The sequence below is a fragment of the Rhamphochromis longiceps genome, linkage group LG3, assembly GCF_057381845.1.
Source record: "Rhamphochromis longiceps isolate RC_006_pf linkage group LG3, R_longiceps_female_GT1.1, whole genome shotgun sequence".
In the NCBI taxonomy this organism is placed as follows: Eukaryota; Metazoa; Chordata; class Actinopteri; order Cichliformes; family Cichlidae; genus Rhamphochromis; species Rhamphochromis longiceps.
In genome coordinates this window covers 5,398,001-5,417,841 of record NC_140559.1, presented here as the reverse complement: position 1 = coordinate 5,417,841, position 19,841 = coordinate 5,398,001, and the positions used below count along the sequence as shown (strand labels likewise).

General features: G+C 40.4%; 2 long non-coding RNA genes across 4 annotated transcripts; one reads left to right on the top strand and one right to left on the bottom strand.

Moving 5' to 3' along the window:
* Positions 1-667: 667 nt before the first annotated feature.
* LOC146672630 (uncharacterized) lies at positions 668-15,531 on the bottom strand. Its single transcript, XR_014910586.1, has 5 exons — positions 13,253-15,531; positions 12,930-12,993; positions 12,642-12,703; positions 2,394-2,440; positions 668-2,245 (listed from the first exon to the last, which is right to left on the bottom strand). It is a non-coding gene; the product is annotated as an uncharacterized LOC146672630 (long non-coding RNA).
* Positions 7,460-10,217, top strand: LOC146672631 (uncharacterized). Of its 3 annotated transcripts, none has more exons than XR_014908328.1 (6): positions 7,460-7,840; positions 8,679-8,919; positions 9,017-9,128; positions 9,444-9,533; positions 9,649-9,821; positions 9,985-10,216. It is a non-coding gene; the product is annotated as an uncharacterized LOC146672631 (long non-coding RNA). The 3 variants fall into 3 exon arrangements; XR_014908329.1 differs by having other exon boundaries at positions 7,826-7,840; positions 8,683-8,919; XR_014908327.1 differs by lacking the exon at positions 7,460-7,840 and having other exon boundaries at positions 8,423-8,919; positions 9,985-10,217.
* Positions 15,532-19,841: the final 4,310 nt, after the last annotated feature.

Sequence of the window (19,841 nt, the reverse complement as noted above, 5' to 3'; positions counted from 1 at the left end):
CAGTGTATCTGTGGAAGCTCCCACAGCGTGTCTGTCATTCAATATTGTGCTGTATATTGTATCTATGCAAAGATGAACAGACTGTGTGTTCACTGGTCTCTGTGCTGCAGCTCTGATGTCATCATCACTCCCTCCTCCACCCTCAGCAGTCCCAGCATGCTGCTGTGGTGCACCCCACCCTCACTCTACACCTGAGCCACAGACCACACCCTCCACCTCAATATACACCACAGTTTTCTCTGCTGTGGAAATGAGATCAGGAGGAAATCATCATTATTATTATTTAATAAACGCTCACATTAATGTGGGCTTATTTGTTTCATATTAGAAACATTAGTTGAGTGTTTTTAGTATAAAATGGTCAAAGTCCCTCTTTTTGCTCCTCCCCTCACCTGTGGATGGACGCTGCTGTTACCGTGGTGACAGCTTGGATGTGTTTCAGTCCTGCCTGGTTATCACTGCAGGAATCTTTCACATTTATTACAGGTAATAACTCTGATTTTTCTGTGTATTATGAACCAAATGTATCCTGATACACACAGAGATGGATGAGCAGAGGTTTTTTTTGCAGTTTATGTAGTTACTATGGACTTAATGCATACATATTATTAAAATTAGGGCTATAACAGTTGTATTGATGTATAGCAACTTAAAATGCTCCCACAAATGGCTCCACAGCATGTAAAAATATAACAAAAGCTCTGGCGGACTTGGTTCTGTGGTCAGTCTTAAAGGGTGAAGTTAAACTCTGTAATCTTCACTGTGTCACAGAGTTCAGTGAGTCCCGTTATTCACAGTATCAATCAGATCATCAGAGAACAGCTGATCAGCAATCAGTGGTGCCAACAGCGCCTCCTGTGGTGAGAGGATGCAATAATGCAATGTAGCATTTTTCCACTCAACACTTGCAGTCATGGAAACTGTCTGTTGGATCTGTGTGACGTTGCTTTCTTGGTTAGAGTTCCTCACAAATGTCCAGATGATTCTTCTAATGAGGCGTCGACCATGTTTGCAGCTCTTTGGAAGAAAACGTCGCCCTTTGCCATCCTTACTTTTCTTTGACTTCTTCAAATGCAGCTGAACTCCAGCTGGTATTTTCTTGGACTTTGCAGCTGTTTCTGGTCATCAGTTCATTCCTGCAAACCTCTGAAGCTGAACAACAATGATGCTGCATTGCTGGCTGATCCCAAAAGGTTGATTCTGTTCATCTGGACGTTTTCAGAAACGTTTGCTCACTGATCAGGTGACTTCTTCAGTCTCAGCTGACTGCAGCTTTACAAGCTTACAAACAGCACATTTGCACAATGACTGAAAGCAGCAGCACCTGATATATATGATACTAATATAATACATATACATATATAATCCATACTAATGATGAAGGAACTGAGCTCACAGTCCATTGTTCATTCAGTGAACTACTCAGTTTATTTTGGGCCTCAGAAATGCTCACTCTGTTTGTACATCACTGTCAGCAATAGACTCATTCTGCTGTGTGGACAGGAACACATGTGACATCACTTCCTGTTTGTTTGTGACTGAAGAAGTTTACAAGGAATCATTTAGAAGAGTTTCAAACATCAACTGATTGAATCCATGAATCTGAAAACGTGTTTGTGAGTGAACGAGACAGACATGTACAGACTGAACTATCTGTTCAACAGTCAGAGTGTTTCTGTAACAGGAGACACTCTTTACACTCCACTCAGCACAGGGACACTGAGGCACCAGGAGACCAGAACCTAAACCCAGGATAAAGAGTTTGAGTGAATGTGGTGTTGAAGGTGTGGAGGTGGATCAGAGTGTCAGAGGAGACTCTGTAGAGTGCCAGCAGGACAGTCCACATACACTGCTGCTCTGTTAGAGACAGAGGAGGAGGAGGAGGAGGAGGAGGAGGAGGAGGTGGGTGTTAGTATCTTATTGTGCCAGACAGAACAAGGACCATCATCAGAGCAGATCAGACTCCAGGACTGATCATTTCCTCCAAACACACAGTCATCACTGCCTCCTTTCCTTCTGATGCTTCTGTAACTCACTGATATATAAACGTCTCCTCTCCACTCGACCTCCCAGTAACAGCGACCAGTCAGACCATTTCTACACAGCAGCTGTTCATAAACATCAAATCTGTCTGGATGATCAGGATATGACTGAACCTCCTCCACACGTGTCACCTTCCTGTTGTTGTCAGACAGTTGGAGCTTTGTGTTCACTGTGTTTGTGTCGATTGTGAGTTGACAGGAATCTGATGGAGAGAACAAACACAATCCAGCTGCAGTTATTGATCCATCATCTGTTCATTGATTGACACTTTGATGATGACTCCTGACATGATGAAGATGGTTGAATGTGTGCTGCTTTGTTTTCATGAATCCCATTAAAAACACACTTACACTTCCTCAGACCTGGTCTCAACCATCGGACTCCAGCAGGCTCCACCCTGAAAGGAGGAGGGGGGTCAGAGCAGCACAGTCAGCATGCACACATGGACATTACATGGCTCTCACACACACACTGTTACACACTGAGCTCAAAGCTCGGCTCCACTGTTTTATTCAAAGAAATCTACATTTATTTATCAGCACATTTAAAAACAGCTTGAGCCAAAGTGCTGCACAGAGTAGAGAGAAAATAGGAAACATACACAGTAATGACTATAAAGACTGGTCAGGATTGAAAGCTACAGAGTACAAATGTGTTTCCAACCGGCTTTTAAAAATGTCCAGTGTTGGTGACGACCTGATGTGAAGGGCGACTGTTCCAGAGTTTGGCTGCAGCCATCGATAAAGCTCACCTCTGTTTTTACGTCTAGTTCTGGTCAGAAGCTTCTTATCTGCAGACCTGAGGGCTCCACTTGGATTCTTTTGTTAAAGAGAGATAAGATGGAGCCAATCCATTCACAGATTTAAAGACAACCAGATCTGGAAGTGGATTCTACCACGTACTGGTAACCAGTGGAAGAAGCTGGTGATGGGTCGTCTAGCACAGACCCACCGCTGGAACCAGACAATTGATGAGGGAGAGAACTGTGACAGCGCCGTTCCTTCACTTGACCTCAGTCGCTCTCGTCTGCTCCCTCGTAACACTGCTCTTTATTGAGCTTACATGAATATGCACAAGTTCATTATGACGTCTTACACAGGTATGAACAAAGAGTACCAGTCTGTGCATAGTGTGTGTGTGCGTGTGTGTGTGTGTGCGTGCGTGTGTGTGTGTGTGTGTGTGTGTTTGTGTCTGTGTCTGTGTCTGTGTGTGTGTGTGTGTGTCTGTGTGTGTGTGTGTGTCTGTGTGTCTGTGTGTGTGTGTGTCTGTGTCTGTGTGTGTGTGTGTGTGTGTGTCTGTGTGTGCGTGTGTGTGTGTGTCTGTGTGTGTGTCTGTGTCTGTGTGTGTGTGTGTGTGTGTGTGTGTGTGTGTGTGTGTGTGTGTGTGTGTGTGTTCCAGATGTGACCCTGTGACCCCAAAGCTGGTGCTAAGAGTCCAGCGGTCCCCCTAACAAAGGGCTCTTATACTTAACCAGACACAGAGTAGGTGTCCTCCTACACCAGGGGTCTCAAACTCGTGGCCCGTGGGCCAATTGCGGCCCGCAGGACGATAGTTTTTGGCCCCACCTTAATATGAAAATGTAATGTTAGTTTGATAATGTATGACACTTTACAGTGTTGTGGGCGGAGCTGAATTAACCCACCAATCAGGGTGGGATATGGATCTCAGGGGACACCAGCCGGGCTTGATGCAAGCAGGGAAACATTTCTCAGTGAGTCAAAGTTCCAGCAGCGTTGCCCTGGAGTGTTTCTTTCTTTCCTGTGCCTGGCTGGCTTCCTCCTTTCTATTGGGCAAACGCCGACATTCGCCCCAGCGCGCTGCGTTCACAACACTTCAAAAAAAGTTGTTTTTTTAAGTTGCTGCCCAGCGGGACATTATACGTATATAGATTTATACACACGTCAGTGGGATTTAAAGTTATTTTTCCACAGAGAGAGATCTCATATTAACTCTCACAGTGATGCGTAGGCGGCGGGATAAAAGAAAAGTCATGAACTCAATGCAGCCCAATTTAGTCTGCAGTCACATAGCGACACCTGTTCATCGGCAACAACAGTCCCCGGTAACCCGGACTAATTATAGGGTCGCACCGTAATTTGTGGCTCGATGTTTTTATTTGCATCACTCCATTTGCATTGCAGCAAACATGAACATTACATATATTTCAATATAATGTAAAAGCAGTCAAAACAACTAACATCAGAAACAGCTGATGTTATTTGTTATATGTCACGGTGTCATTTCCGCTTCTTTCTCCTGTAACAACAGCCCGGCGCCGTGAGCAGTCGCCTTTTTTGCGCTCGCTATCCCTGCACTTTCTACCATCTGCAAACGCCACGGTGTTCGTGTCGTCATGAAAGACATGAACATCGAGCGTAAAAACAAAGGAGACTGCTACCGGCTTTTTATCTGCCGATCGCCGTGCTACGGTTGCAAGAAAAAGAAGCAGAGATGACGTTCTCTACGCGTTGAGACTCACAGTAATTCCAATGCATGGCCAGACCACCGCTCAGCAGATATTTACAAGCTGTGTGATGCCATTGAGAATGTTGGTTTGCCATGGAAGAGGTTTGTTGGAATAACAACAGATGGAGCGCCATCAATGACAGGGAGGAAACATGGACTGGTGGCACAAAACAAACTGGAAGAGGAAGGCGTGGAGGAGGCCATTGCTCTGCACTGCATCATCCATCAGCAGGTCCTTTGCAGCAAATGCCTGAAGTTTGACAATGTGATGTCTATTGTTGTGAAATGCATCAACCAAATCAGATCCAGGGGCTTAAAGCACCGAAGGTTCTGAGCTTTTTTAGAGGAAATGGAGTCAGAATATGGGGATGTGCTCGACTTCACTGAGGTACGTTGGCTCAGCAGGGGAAATGTATTAAAGAGACTTTTTGAGTTGAGAGCAGAAGTGAAGCCTTCATGGAGAAGGATGGAGTTAGTGTTCCTGTGCTAACTGATCCCAAATGGCTCATGGACTCAGCTTTTCTTGTTGATATGACACATGAGCTTAATGTACTGAACAAGACGTTACAAGGCCAGGGGCAACTTGTCAGTGCTGCCTATGACAACGTGAGAGCATTCTCCACAAAACTGGCGCTCTGGAAAGCTCAGCTCTCTCAGACAAACCTTTGCCATTTCCCAGCATGCAAGGCACTCGTGGATGCAGGCACACCATTCAGTGCTGACGAGTATGTTGATGTCATTTTGAGGCTACAGGAAGAATTTGATCACAGATTTGCTGACTTCAAGACACACAGAGCCACCTTTCACATTTTTGCGGACCCCTTCTCCTTTGATGTGCAAGATGCCCCTTCTGTGCTTCAAATGGAGCTCATTGAGCTGCAGTGCAACTCTGAACTCAAAGCAACGTTCAGGGAGGTGAGTGGAAAAGCAGACAAGCTTGGACAATTTTTGAGAGACTTGAGCCCTAGTTTCCCTCGGCTTTCCCGAATGTTCAAGCGGACCATGTACCTTTTTGGTAGCACATACTTGTGCCAAAAGCTCTTCTCCACTTTGAACTTCAATAAGTCCAAGTACAGGTCCAGACTTACGGATGATCATCTTCAAGACATACTGAGGGTCGCAACTGCTTCCTCCCTCAGGCCAAATCTGGCTCGGCTATGTGAGAGGAAACGCTGCCAGGTCTCTAGCAGCAAGGAGTAGGCAAGAGAAGCCATGTTCAGAAGAACAGTTCATTTTCTACAGTGTTCCATTCATGTTCAGAAGAAGGTTATAGAACTGTTAATACAGACATTTCAATCTAAATACAGCAGATATAGAAGACTGAAAAAAACACATAAGTTCACTGACTAAAAATATCTTATTATTATTTTATTTATGTATTACAGATTGATTTATTTTCTTATTCATTCTTAATTTGTTAATTTATTTTTCATATTTTCTGTTAAAAAATAAAAATAAAGAGATTTGAGAAGATTGGAATTTTTTTAACCATGCCTTTCTTGTGGAAAACCTAATGCAGCCCAGCCTCACCCAGACTCTGCCTGCAGCGGCCCCCAGCTAAATTGAGTTTGAGACCTCTGTCCTACACCATAAATCAGTAAGAGAGGGTACGACCTCTCTCATGGCCCCAAGTGGTGTGTACATGCCAGAGCACTCTGGAAGGCATACAGAGTCTTTACAGACTACTAAGGATCAAACCTCTATCATCATGCAATCGATTATACAACTCTAAGCATATATGAGTAAATATTTCTAAGCATAAATGACAGTCAACAATATAAACCTTACAGCTGGTTGTAATAACAGAATTCATTTGTTTCTCAAATGAGAAAGAGCTATCGAGAAACACTCCTAAATCTTTAGTTCTGAACTTTTCCAGTGGGGCAAGGTCAACATTATCTGCTAATGCAAAATTGGCTACTCTTATTAACTAATGCTAATTTGACGTGAATTAGCATTATGCACTAATGCTAACACTTACTTTTTTAACAATGTGAGTAGCTAATGCTAACACTATTTCCCTTAACTTTATAACAATGGGAACGGCTAATGCTAACACTCTTTTTCCTAGCATTACAACATCTGAGCTGCTAATGCTAAGTAGGTCGCCATTAGCACCTACGTCTAATTTAAGGCAAATACGCATTAGAACCTAATGCTCATATCGTTTTCCTTTGCTTTATAGCAATGTGAGCAGCTACTGCTAAATAGCATTAGCTAATAACAGCAGTCTAATTTAATGCAAGTTAGCATCATTTGAGTTATAACGATGTGAGGATTTAATGCTAAGTATGCTGCCATTAGTGGCTAATTCTAATTAGGGGTGAATAATTATTACCAGCTAATGCTAATATCGTTTTCTCTTCCCTTTTAACAATGTGAGCAGCTAGTGCTAGGTAGGCTGAAGCTAGCAGCTAATGCTAAAGCTAAAGATAATTTGATGTGAATTAGCATTACATTAGTGAGGAGTTAATGCTAAGTAGACTGCCATTAGTAGGTAATGCTAATTCTAGGTGAATAGGAATTGGCAGCTAATGCTAATACTATATTTTCTTGCTTTAACCCTTTAAAACTGGTCAGAGTGGGCACACTCCGTTTTGCGCAACTATTTTTAAATCCCGGTAGCACTGTAACCACGTGAGCTAGCGCAATAATTTTTTTTGCATATGAAACCTGAGGAGTTGTACTTACATCTTATGCCATCAGCTTGTCCTAGGTTACAGTTTCCTTCCACATATGCTTAGGACTCATATTGCACTGCTGGAAATAGTTTATTTTGATGCATATGCTGTTATTTTGCAAATTTGCAGTATAATATTCATTTTTGTTTTTCCTGCAGTATATAAAAATTGGTGTATTTCAAAAATAAAACTATGAAGGCACTCAAAATAAATTTCCTGTGGTAGGAAACTACCCAGATAGCAAGGAGACATTGAACAGATGTTGATTTTCCATCTGAACCATCAGAATCGTCAGGATTGAAATGTCAACACAAAACCAATGTTGAAACAACATTGAAATACTGATGAAACCTGACACTGACATTGAAATAACATTGATTCACTGTTGTTCTGTCATCGTTGATTGTTGATCTATTTATAGTTGACAAGGTGACAACAATCACGTTGAAAAACCATCGATTTATGGTTGAGCGGGAAATTAAAGCTGCTACCACTTGGACTATTCCGCAGCACCCCTCTCAGTGGTACATCCCTCCAGGTAACCATTGTCTTGTACAGTAGAGCGGGACATTAGATTTACTCTCAGCGGAATTGACCGGAGAAGGCATCAGTTCATGCACTGCACTGGCCTGCACCACGATTAGTATAAGGTAAGAATGAATGACTTTTGTTCTATTCGTTATTTCCACGGTTGCATTTGAATAACAGTAAAAAAAAAAAAAAAAAACTTGTTAATGTAAAGTTTCGGATAAAATGTGGGAGCCCGAAATTGTGTCTACTTTCATCTTACAATCTGGCAACAAATAAATTGCACTGCAAACAAAGTCTATCAACAAAGAAAACATTTTCGTTTCATACTTTTCCGTTATATTCCCTTACAAAGCTAGCTTTAACGCTTCGAGGGTTCCTTTGTTCTTGCCGTCGCCTCGGCGCTTGACCCAGACTTTCGCTCTGTAGTTGCTTTTTAGCATAGTACTACAAAAAATTGTAAATCTGTGATATATGATTGATAAACGTAAAGGTAACTGTATAAATGTGTTCAATGACTTTGTTACTTTTAATGATTGGAGAGCACCCGCTTCGATTCGCACTCAATTCAAACTTTACGCTGCACGCTCACCTAACTTTACGCTGCACGCTCACCTAACTTGCGTTTGCACCTTTTGTCCACACGTAAACTGCGTTTAGCATTTACGTGTGGACGAGGAAGACTGAGAAAACGCAGCGTCAAAGGTGTGCGCCTATTTTGACGCCACACTGTGCGCCAAGTTTTTGTCTCGGTGCCATGAATTCCTACAATGGCAGACTTAGACAAAATACTGTTAATTTTATTATCTTCAGTGTTTAAATGCTTACATATACGGGTTTGCTTGTAATTGTTGCCTATATACATTTTAAGCTATTATTTATTATTTAGTTCAATCAATAGATCAAGTTTTGTAGTGACTATGAAATATATTGTAATTATCTGTTTCCTGTTTATCCTAGACAGGGCAAAAAAGGACTCCAAATTAAAAAAAAAAGATAAAAATGAAAGACTGGTGCATTGTGCAGTTTAGCACTGGTGGTACAGAAATAGTCCCTAGATCATGGATAAATGGGGAGAAATTGTCATGGCCTCCATATCCTCCGTGAGACACATTCAGGATCCACGACGCAGTAAAGAGGAGAGTTCATCCTGGTGCAACATGGCTCACCTATGCACCAGTCCGACTTCTAATAAGCCATGGTGGGTATCATCTGGATTGGTGTTGTATAAATGTAACAATAACAAGTTTTTCGTGTCCTAATTTATGTCTGGCCATACATTGTGTTTGTACTTCCAGACACATTTCACGAAGCAGAACGCAGTCTTCAGAAATATCTAAGTGAACACTGTGATACGTCTGACCTTCAGTCCGAAGCTGAAACTCAGACCAGTCATAAAAGAAAGCACAAGTAAAACTTTTTTTATTTCACAAACATATCTTTGATTGCTAAGAATTTATGATCTTGTCTTTTATACATATCTGTGGTGCTTGCATACTGCAATATCACCACATAATATAGTCCAAAAAGTGGAAGCTTGTAAACTTTTTATAAATGCAAAGCCGTGTACACTTGTGCACTTCAAAAATTCCTTGTATACTGTACCTTCTTGCACATCTCCGTTTCCTGTGTGTGTTGTTATAAATCAAACTGTAACTTTAGGAAAAAATATTCCAAAAGCACATTTGTAATTACTTATGACCGTTTTCAACTTTTTTTCTTTAGACCAAATCCCCTGTACACATATAGTGACTCAGAGGATGAGCAGCCCACAAAAAAAATGGTTTCCCCAGGCCCCTCGAGTGAAAATACCAGGTAATAAAATACTGTCTAGTGTCTTTGTACATATCTGTGTGTGACACAAGGAAACGTTTGACAAGTTGTCTGTATTCTTAAATACTTTAAAAAAAAAAGCATCTTTTTCTGTCAGACCTGACGAGAGCTGTTAACGAACTCCGTGAGGAGGTCAGAGCCATCCGCAATACCGGCTGCAATGAATCGGTAGATGCTGGGGTACTGCCTCTGGATTTGCCCTTGCACAACATTGAGGAGCTAAACAATGCAGAGGCAGCTCTTCAATCACAAGAGGCAAATAAGGCAATGGTAAGTATATAAAGGTTATGTACACTTTGTAACTATAAAGTGTAATAGCTGTCAGATGTGATTTAAATACATAACAACGGCCTGTTGATTAAACACACAAGCACTTGCATACACATTTAAGACATGAGACACGCTAATTCCATCTCTTAAAATGTGTCTATAGGTGAGACGCTTTGCCTTGATTGGAGCCTGACGCAGCAGTTAGGGGCAAACTCTATGTCCGAGTTTGTCTTTGCACAAGCAGTGCAGAAATGGCTCCGATACGCCCCAGATCGTTTGGGTGGTGCAGGACGCACATCATGCAAAAAATTACAAACTTCTGTGAATCATATAAACGTAAATCGGAAACTGTCTTTTAATAAAGTATTTAGCAAACGAAACATGCCTATTGACCTTTTTTTGTTTATTTTTTTCTCTGTTACATCACATGCAATGCTTTCTTATTTTAGGATATTAATATTGACATGATACATTGTGAGACATTTGGGTTTTTTTTTTATAAAGGGTGTCCAATTTAAGGAATAAGTACAATTATGTGTTTAGGTGGTTGAAGTATTGATGGAAACATGCAGTAGTTTAGTATTGGTTAAAATACCTATAAAGAAAGGTAGATTTCCAGTCATGATTTAACTGTTTTAATAAAAAGCAACTGTGCGAAAGAGGCGGAAAATCAACACCATAGCTCAACAGTGTTTCAATATCAGAATCTGACATTGTTTCAATGTCAGCAGTATTAGAAAATATAACGTTGAATCAACGTCAGGTTTCAACATTGATTCAACATCAAAACCTGACGTTGTTTCAACATTAAAAAAGGGTGCAAGAGTGACGTTAGGTCAACGTCACACTTCAACGTTGGTTCAATGACACAGCCTGATATTGACTCAACATTGTTTCAATGTTTCCTTGCTATCTGGGTATTTTGTGCAACTTTTTTGTATTTACAGTTTTGAGGGAAAAGCCTCTTAAATTTCTCTAACTAGAAATATATGTTAAAAAAAACAAAAACGATTTTCAATTTTTTTGTAGTTTATTGCACTTTTTTGCAATTTATGTAATTACTATGCACTTAATACATACATATTATTAAAATTTAGGCTGTAATGGTTGTATTGATGTATAGCAACTTGAAATGCTCCCAAAAATGGCTCTACAGCATGTAAAAATATAATACAAGCTCTGGTGGACTTGGTTCTATGGTAGGTCTTAAAGGGTTAAATCAATATCTTTATCTGGGCTGCAGAAGTGATAGGGTAACAGGGGCAGGGTACAGACTGGACAGGTCGCTATCATACAGAGACAAACAACCATTTGCACTTCAACACCTTTGGGTAATTTAGAATAACCAGCCCTTACAACTGCATGACTTTTAACTGTGAAGGAAACCAGAGTACACAGAGAGAACCCACTGCAAACTTCGCCTCATTGCGGATTCGAACCCAGGACCTTCTTGCTCTGAGGTAACAGCACGAACCACCATGGCATTAATCTGTCAATACAGACTTAACAAAAGTAGGAAAGCTATGCTTGATGATGCTTTATGTTGTTGTCCTTGACAAGTTAAACCATACGAAATAGTAACAGCATACACGTGGTGTGGTTGTCTGCCTCTTGTAACCCCACTGATTTTCCTGTGGTTTGACATCTAATGTGATCTTGTGGATTTCGTGAGCTGACTCAAAAAAGTGAAATTGGGTGGTTGTTACATGCACAAGATCCAAACTTGTAATTTGAACTAAATAATTCCATGTTTCTATGGTGAACGTAATTGAATTATGTAGCATCTACATGAAATTCAGCAACGTAATTTGTTCTTGTTGAGATGACATCATACAATCTAGTAAGAGTGGCTGGATCCAGGCAACTAACCACTCTTACTCATCTCATCTGCATGTAACAACCACCCAATTTCATTTTTTTGAGTGTGCAAGTCTGCAAATTTCTTTATTAAATCATAAGATTCTTAAATTCATCAAGTCTCTCTCTGCCTGGGTCCTCGTCACAAAACATGACATCACTGTTTTGTACATTTTAACACAATTTAATCCCACATTTGTGAAAGAAAAGCAAAACACTTTTTTGAGAAGTCTGTAACAAAACCATCAAATCTGATAAAGGTTATTTAAATGATGCTCATAGTGAGTAAGAAGTAAACTGAGTGCATGTTTTGGACAGAGATTCACTTTTAATGTGTATGTATAATATAATACAGATACATAAAAAACACTCCCAAAACAGAATAAATTATTACAAAATATTAATAAAAACCTATTAAAATGGAGGCAACTTTGCCTGTGGTAGAATGTATATAATGTATGAAAAAATCTTTACTGCAGATACTAATTTAACTAATTTAATAATACTAATTTTGTGTTGTAAGATTTATGAGTTTCATGATTTCATAGTGGTACTTGGGAGAGCTTGACATTTTTCTCAGGTGGTACACACTGTAAAAAGTTTGAGAAACACTGATAAGTGTTTCTCTGCTGCATAAGTCAGTATGCAGCAGTCAAACAGACACCTGGACGGTCCAAAAGTTGGCCTACCTGTTACTGGCTGAGGTTTTAGTGGAGTTGTGGCTGAACCACATAAAAATATATCATTAATTTTAATCTCCCCAATCAATGATCATGTTATGTTGGAATGTTGTTAAAGAGGGTCAAAAATGTTTCAACCCAGTTTGTTTTGCAGATTCTGTATAGCAGCTTTAATATAGGGAGGACACAACTTCCTGATTGTATGAATAAAATCAGGATTTTTCTCTTTGTCAGTTTAATAGTTTCTGTTGTGCTTGTCACTGTTCCCTGTCTGTTTTCTTACCTGGTTCTTCCTGACCTTGTACTTTCTCCTCATGTTCCCTCTTTCCTCTCTCCCTCTTTGGACTGACAATCATACACAAATAGATTGGATTCAATTAGATGAAAAAATTACATTAATATGAAAAAAAAATAATTATTAAGATCACTAACAAAAAGTCCTCTCTCAGTCTACTTTCAACCAAAAGGCAAATAACCAAACCACATGAACATCTAATAAAAGATATAAAATATTGAAACACTGATCCAACATTATCCTTTATTGACGGATCATTTGTTCTTACACTTTTACCTGAATGTGGCTCCTGTTTTTGAAAAAACGTCCTTATATCCATTATGAACCTGTCTGTCTCTCTCTACACAAAAACACACACACAACAGCAGTTATAAGGTTAATGGGCATTCAGTCAGTTAGCTAGTTAGTATCCATTTCAAACAGGACAGTGGCAACAACAGCAGGCTGCGGACAATTTTAAGTTTTAGATTTTAAATAGGCTGTATACATTTCAATGGGAGCAACAGGACAGTCAGATGTCGCTGAATTTACTACAGAGCAGGACGGATTGTAGGGTAGCAAACATTGTTGGAAAACACGTTTTCAACACTGCAGGTTACCTGGTGTAAGGTTTTTCAGCTAAAAAGAAACATGACTCCTATCTAACTACATAAAGAGTAACTGAAGGTTAAATGCTGCTAATACGTCCTGTTTTAATCCAGGCACTCCACCTCCGCTCCGCTGCGTCTCAGCTACCATCGCTCTGGCAGCAACGACCCTAGAGCCAGAGTGGGGGAGAGCTGGAACAAACCATTTTGGGAGGGGGGAGGGGTTATCTATACTTTTGTTGTTAAAATGTTCCGTCTCAACCAAGTACTCTATGCTTTTTATATTTTTAGTAGTGTGTCACACAAACAGCAAATATTGATAAAAAAAAAAAAAAGTAAGAAATCTTTGGGGGTGCTTTGATTCATTTTTGGGGGTGCTGAAGCACCCCCAAAAATGGGCTAAAATCGCCCCTGCTTGCATGCAAGGGCAGCCACAGAGCACTCACACTTGGAGTGAGGGCTCCGGGACTCGCACTCTGCCACTGCCCTGGTCTTTATTTATACACAAGAAGAGTAATACAACAGTGAATATGTTTGTTCAGTGGAATGTTGATGCGTGAGCATGTGCGGATATGGGTGTGTGTGTGTGCCAGGAGAGGCTCCTCTACCTGGTACAAAGTGAAACTGCTCATTAAGCTCTTATCTAGCAGGTACTGCTCCTTCCCTGCATGATAACGGGTCACAGTGAATCAAAAACAGTCTGAGTTATAAAGAGGTCATCATGCAGTATTCTATCATATGCAAACTTATATTATTAAAAGATTATACTGACTACAATTTTCTATTGACAACAAGGAAATTCTTTGTATATTTCATAAATCAGAGAAAGAGGTAAGAGGGCAGAAATGTTACGGTAGCAGGCTCGGGTGTGTACAGCATAGAAAGAGGAGGAGGATGCCCCCGTTTATTACCCGTCTAATTACGTGGGAATAAACTTCAGCTCATCTTTATTTTGTCTTAATAAGTAAATTCTCTCATTTTTTTCCTTCCCCTGAAGTGTAAATTTTTCTCCATCTGCCGCACACACGATATAACCAAAATGACATTAACTGTATGATTAGCTGTAGTTTTGATGCTGACAGAAAGGTGTGTGTGAAGAATATTAACGGCAGTGAGAACATTAAGAGAACAGTTTGATGTTAGTGACATCATCAACATGGATCATCTGCAGTTTTATTAACAGCACTCGCGTGCTCGTTTTATTTAATTATCTATCTATAACAGCGTGTCAACAGACTCCTGTCTCGTGTTATCGTAAATACATAAATGAATAAATAAACAATAATTTTAAGGGCGGAGTATTCATATTCAAGTACTGAATAGTACTGACCGGGTTTATTTCCTGTGCCTGATCGTCTTCTGTTATTCTGAGCCCAGTTCTTAACGTTCTTTAGTGTTTCACAGTCTGTTGCTGAGTGACGTGAAACTTGTTCGTTACTTTCAAAACTTTTCCCCCGGCGGAGTTCGTGAGGCACGCAGTGAAGTTTAGGGTGTGTCGGGAGGATACAGATCCTTGAATCCGGGGAAAACCACAACTTAGCACCGGAGTGACATCATCGGTGTCGGAATGTGAAAGTTCTTTCTTTTCTCAACATAGAGAGAACAGGAGGAGAGAGTGATGGAGCTTGTTGGGTTTAAATTCCCACTCTGTACATTCCAAGGAAACCACTCGACACAAAGAACAGACGGACACTCCAGCTGAGTTTTACTTGCAGCAAGGGGAGAAAGAAGCAAAGGTGTTTACAATCCTCCGTTCCTAGCACATCTCCGACTTCTTCTCCCCGCTCTGCTCTTTTTATTATGTGGTGGCAGATTTCTTTTCTCATGTATTAATCACATATTTAATCATATCACATTAGTTATAGTAATATCACTTTCTCACTTTACTATAGTAAGAGCACTCCTGTCACTAGTTTACATGCATGTGGAAAGTTACCACAGAGAGGCCATTGTAATGGGAGAAGTTAAACAGATAGTGAGACTCCTTCTGCTTAATAGGGATGTAAATCCTCAGAAAACAAGGTCATAAATCTCTCTGTGAGGGAGGAAGTATAGCCCCCCTGAGAGGGGCCAACATGTGAGTTTGTGGAATGTTCTTTGTCTGTGTGTCTGTATATAAGATGTAAGGGCGGTGGCCACAATTCAGAGATGGTCCTGGTGTTTCACTGGGATGCTCTCTCCACATTGCAATGTGTTTATTAAACCCACTTAAATCAAGCTCACTTAGTGTGTTGCAGGTTATTGTTAAAATTTCCATAACAATTATCTTAAAAGAAACACAAGCACATATTGTCTGCTTCCCTGACCTTGCCTGATAGTGTGTGTGTGTGTGTGTGTGTGTGTGTGTGTGTGTGTGTGTGTGTGTGTGTGTGTGTGTGTGTCCGCCCTAACATTCCCTCACTCTACAGTTCCAATAGTGAAAATTCCGGAACCTTCCCCCCTCTGTATGAAAGGGCCTCTCTTTACAGAAAGCAGCTGGGAGGTTGGAGGGAGTGGTCTTTGTTTTACAGAGCAGAGTGACGTCATCTCCCTCCATCACAGGGAGGACAGGACTCTGCAGGATCACTGATCCACCTCAACACAGAGACAAACTACAGCATTTCATCCATTTACACACAGCTTCATCAACACTAACTCCACACACTCAGCTTACCAGTGATTATAGTAATAGTAATAGGTCATAGTAATGTGTCATCTCAAACCCCATTGCTGTCATGTTTTCTGACCAGTTCATAGTGGAGCTGTTGTAACAGCTGGACACACATTCTGTCATGTTATCTTCACCTAGTATAGCTACATTGGGTAGCTGTGCTGTGCTGGATCATTGGTGTCTCTCTCCCCTCCCTCCAGGACATTTACAGCACCCGTCTCACTAAAAAAGCCCTTTGCATAGCGGCTGATCCCACGCACCCAATGCAAAGCTTCTTCAAGCTGCTGCCGTCGGGGAGGAGACTGCGGAGTCTCCAGGCCAGGACCAGCAGACTGAAGGACAGCTTCATCCATCAGGCTGTCAGGAAGCTTAACTCCCTCCCGATTCTGCCCCCTCTCCCCTCTCTCCTCCACGGTCTCACTGAACTCTGTCACACACACACAAACACACACACTCTCTGACTCACTCACTGGCCTGCACCAGTTACCAGTCACTTTGTGGAGCATTGGACTGCCATTACCTCACAAGACTTTGTTGTTACACTTTCTCTTACCGTACACTACTAAATCTCCATTTGCACTATTTGCCTATTTGCACTACTCTGCCTGGTTTACACTCAATGTCACTTACCCATTATATTGTATATTGTATAGCTTTCTTGTTATATGTAAAATTGTATTTATTTAAATTTTTACTTTTTAATTATTTTACTTGCATTTTTAATCACTTTTATATTTAAATATATTTAAATGTTCATTTGCTATTTATCTAGGGATTGAGAGTAACGCAATTTCTATTCTCTGTATGTCCTGTACATGTGGCAGAATCGACAAATAAAGTTGACTTTGACTTTGACTTTGACTTTGATACATATTATGCACTCTTTAACTGTAATACTTTTCACTGTACAGTTCCAGCTGGATGGAGACTCTCCATGACCACTGGTGTCAGTTTTGAATACACACATTTGGGTAAATTTTGGTAACAGTAGTGTTTTTAATGATTTGGGGAAATAAACTGCACATGGCACACTTGTGTGTGTGGTTTGGGATGCCTTATTACTCCTATAACCTACAGTTGTTTGCAAGTGTTAAGTTTGTATTCACTCACTGATTTTGGTTTCTAGGTGACTGGGGTGTGGATGTTGGCTCCAGGCAGAGCCAAGAGTTAGACCCACTTAACATGACATTAATATTAATTTCATTCTCTAACACAGGGTTTGCAGGGCTGGAGCGAATTTACTCAGGAGGAGAAGCCCTGATGTTGTCTGAGAAATGATCTAACTAATCTTTTCCTTTTTGTTATTCTCCTAGTTCTGATGAGTTGACTCATGGGAGAGAACATGTGTCAAAAGGAGGGATTCCAGAATAAACATGAAACAATGTTTTTCAAACGTTGTTTCAAAAACAATGTTTTTCATTAGTTTTTTATGATGTTTTTGTCTGTGGCTTTTTACTGTGATTTGTTGGATTAACAGTTCATGTACAGGTATTAATCTTATACAGGTGGTACACCCATGTTCAAATGAGGTTTTGATAACCTATAAGCAGTGATGGGAATAACGGCATTACTAACGGCGTTACTTTTTTCAGTAACGAGTAATCTAACTAATTACTATTTCTATCGTTACAACGCCATTACAGTTACTAACAAGAAAACGCGGTCCGTTACTATTTTTAAACAAACAGACAGTTGAAGCTGTGTTCAGCTTACCGCATCTTATATCAGTTGCACGGAAGTAGCTGTAAGTAATCTGGACGCTACAGCTTTAAGCAGCTGCGCGCTCCCGCGGGCGGTAATCACGATCGCTGTCTGGAGCACAACACCTGGAGCTAAGGGAGCAAAACAATCGCATGAGTGCTGCTGTTTGACTGAAGAAGGATAAAGTAGTCGCCGTTTTTTCCTGGGTTAGGGTTACTGCTGTCTCCAGGTAGAAAAAGGAGTGATACACCTGCTGCTGTCAGACCTGCAGGTATCAGGCTGTGATGTTCTCCTTTATAGTGGACAGATCTTTTTTTTTTCGGAGTGGCACAAATAATTTGTGTGGTATCTTATTGTGCCACCCAAGAGGGATCAGTGAATGAATGCAGATGACACCTGATTAAACAGTCAGGCAGTTTTGCCTGAAGTAGTTCTGTGTGTTTTTGAGTTAAGGTGGTCGTTGGTGTGAAGTTAATAATCATTTTATTAATGATATGCAATCACATGACTCTCCGAACATCACAAACTCTGTTAGAGTCCTGAACATGAGTAAAAGTGATTGGAGTAATTATAGCATGCAAGCTCTACAGCAACTTGTGCGCATTTTGTACGGTAGCTAGACTGATTTTCTAGCATGTCAGTTCCTGATGCGTAGGTGCATTAGGTCCTCATTGTCTGAGTAAACATAGTAACACAGTTGTGAGTTCTTTTGACATGTGTACTCAACTTTGACACATTGTTTAACACCCTAAAGGTAAGATTTTGAGTTCATCACATTTCATTGAGGGATTTTGATAGGTCTCAAACATGCTGGAAGCACCTAAAGAAGGACGTTGTTCTTCCAGAGGTAAATGTGGTTGTTTTGGTTTCCCACTGATGTGGGGTCAGTAAAGATCTTTTACACCTTTTAAATGGGCTGATGGCCCTACAACAGTGCAGAGTACAGTACACTGCATAGATAGAGAGGAAAGATCTATCACTCTGTTGTAAATTTAGCTCAGAAGTGTTTTACATATGTTGGCTGTGTGGAAATTCGTAGCTACTTCTGGATTTTACTCTAGAACTCGAGAAGCACTAACATTAGTGTTAGTTTATGTTTGTGGTATTCACTTACCTATAGGTACAAATATAGTCACTGTCCTTTATGGGAAACATCTGGACAGGCCAAAGAAAATGGCACAAAGGAGTGTGTGTGATGTTTGGTGAGGCATGTGTGCCTCAATCCCTAATAACACAGGGGATGAGGGGTTTGTTTTTTTTTGTTTTTACAGGAACAGTTAATACATTGGGAAACATGGGTTGATGGATGTAATGATAAAGTGGGAAAATATATCACACACTGAAAAACTTCCTTGTGTAAATAACAGGTTCTTGTGAAAGAGCACCTTTATGTAACTAAGGTTGAAGTTTTCTTTGCAAATGAACAACCAAGGCTTTTTCATTTTTGTATATGGTCTCATATTGTGTTTTCTTTTATGATATAACTGCCATCCTTCGAACAAAGGGTGGAGACCCAAATGGAGAGAAGATGACCATTGAATATGAATTTGTTGGTTCCTTCTGACTATAGGGAGGATGCACATTGTGAATTCCTTTAGTACACAAATCTCCATATGTTTTTATGTGATTCTTAATTAATTATTTTAAATTCTTAATTGTGGTATCACAAAGGGTGGAATGTGGTGGCAGATTTATTTTCTCATGTATTAATCACATATATAATCATATCAAATTAGTTACAGTAATATCACTTCCTCACTTTACTATAGTATGAGCACTACTGTCACTAGTTTGGAATGTTAACACGGTGAGGCCATTGTAATGGAGGGTGTCCCAAATTCTTTTATTTGAGGATGAGAACAAAGAAACACTGGTCTTGTACAATGATTTTATTGAACACACGCGTGGGGAGATGTACGTGGGGCGCGTGGGGCGGCCAAGGAGAAAACAAGGTTATAATTCTCTCTGTTTGTTTTTTTGGTCCTTGGCTGACACTTGGTCTTCGCTCGCTCTGCTGTAGAGTATCACTTCCTGTTTCTGCTCAAACAAAGTGGTGTTTCTGAGTAGCTTATCTGCTTAGAAATTTAATTAAAAACTTTTAAATACATTCTTTTTTCATAGTATAATCTTCACGTGCTTCATCTGAAGCACCCTTTCTGTGTGATCACTACCTAATTCATAGCCAAAGTATTCACTCACTGTCTCTGTACACTGTTTCGCTAGCTTAGCTTAGCTCGTAGCCGACTCGTT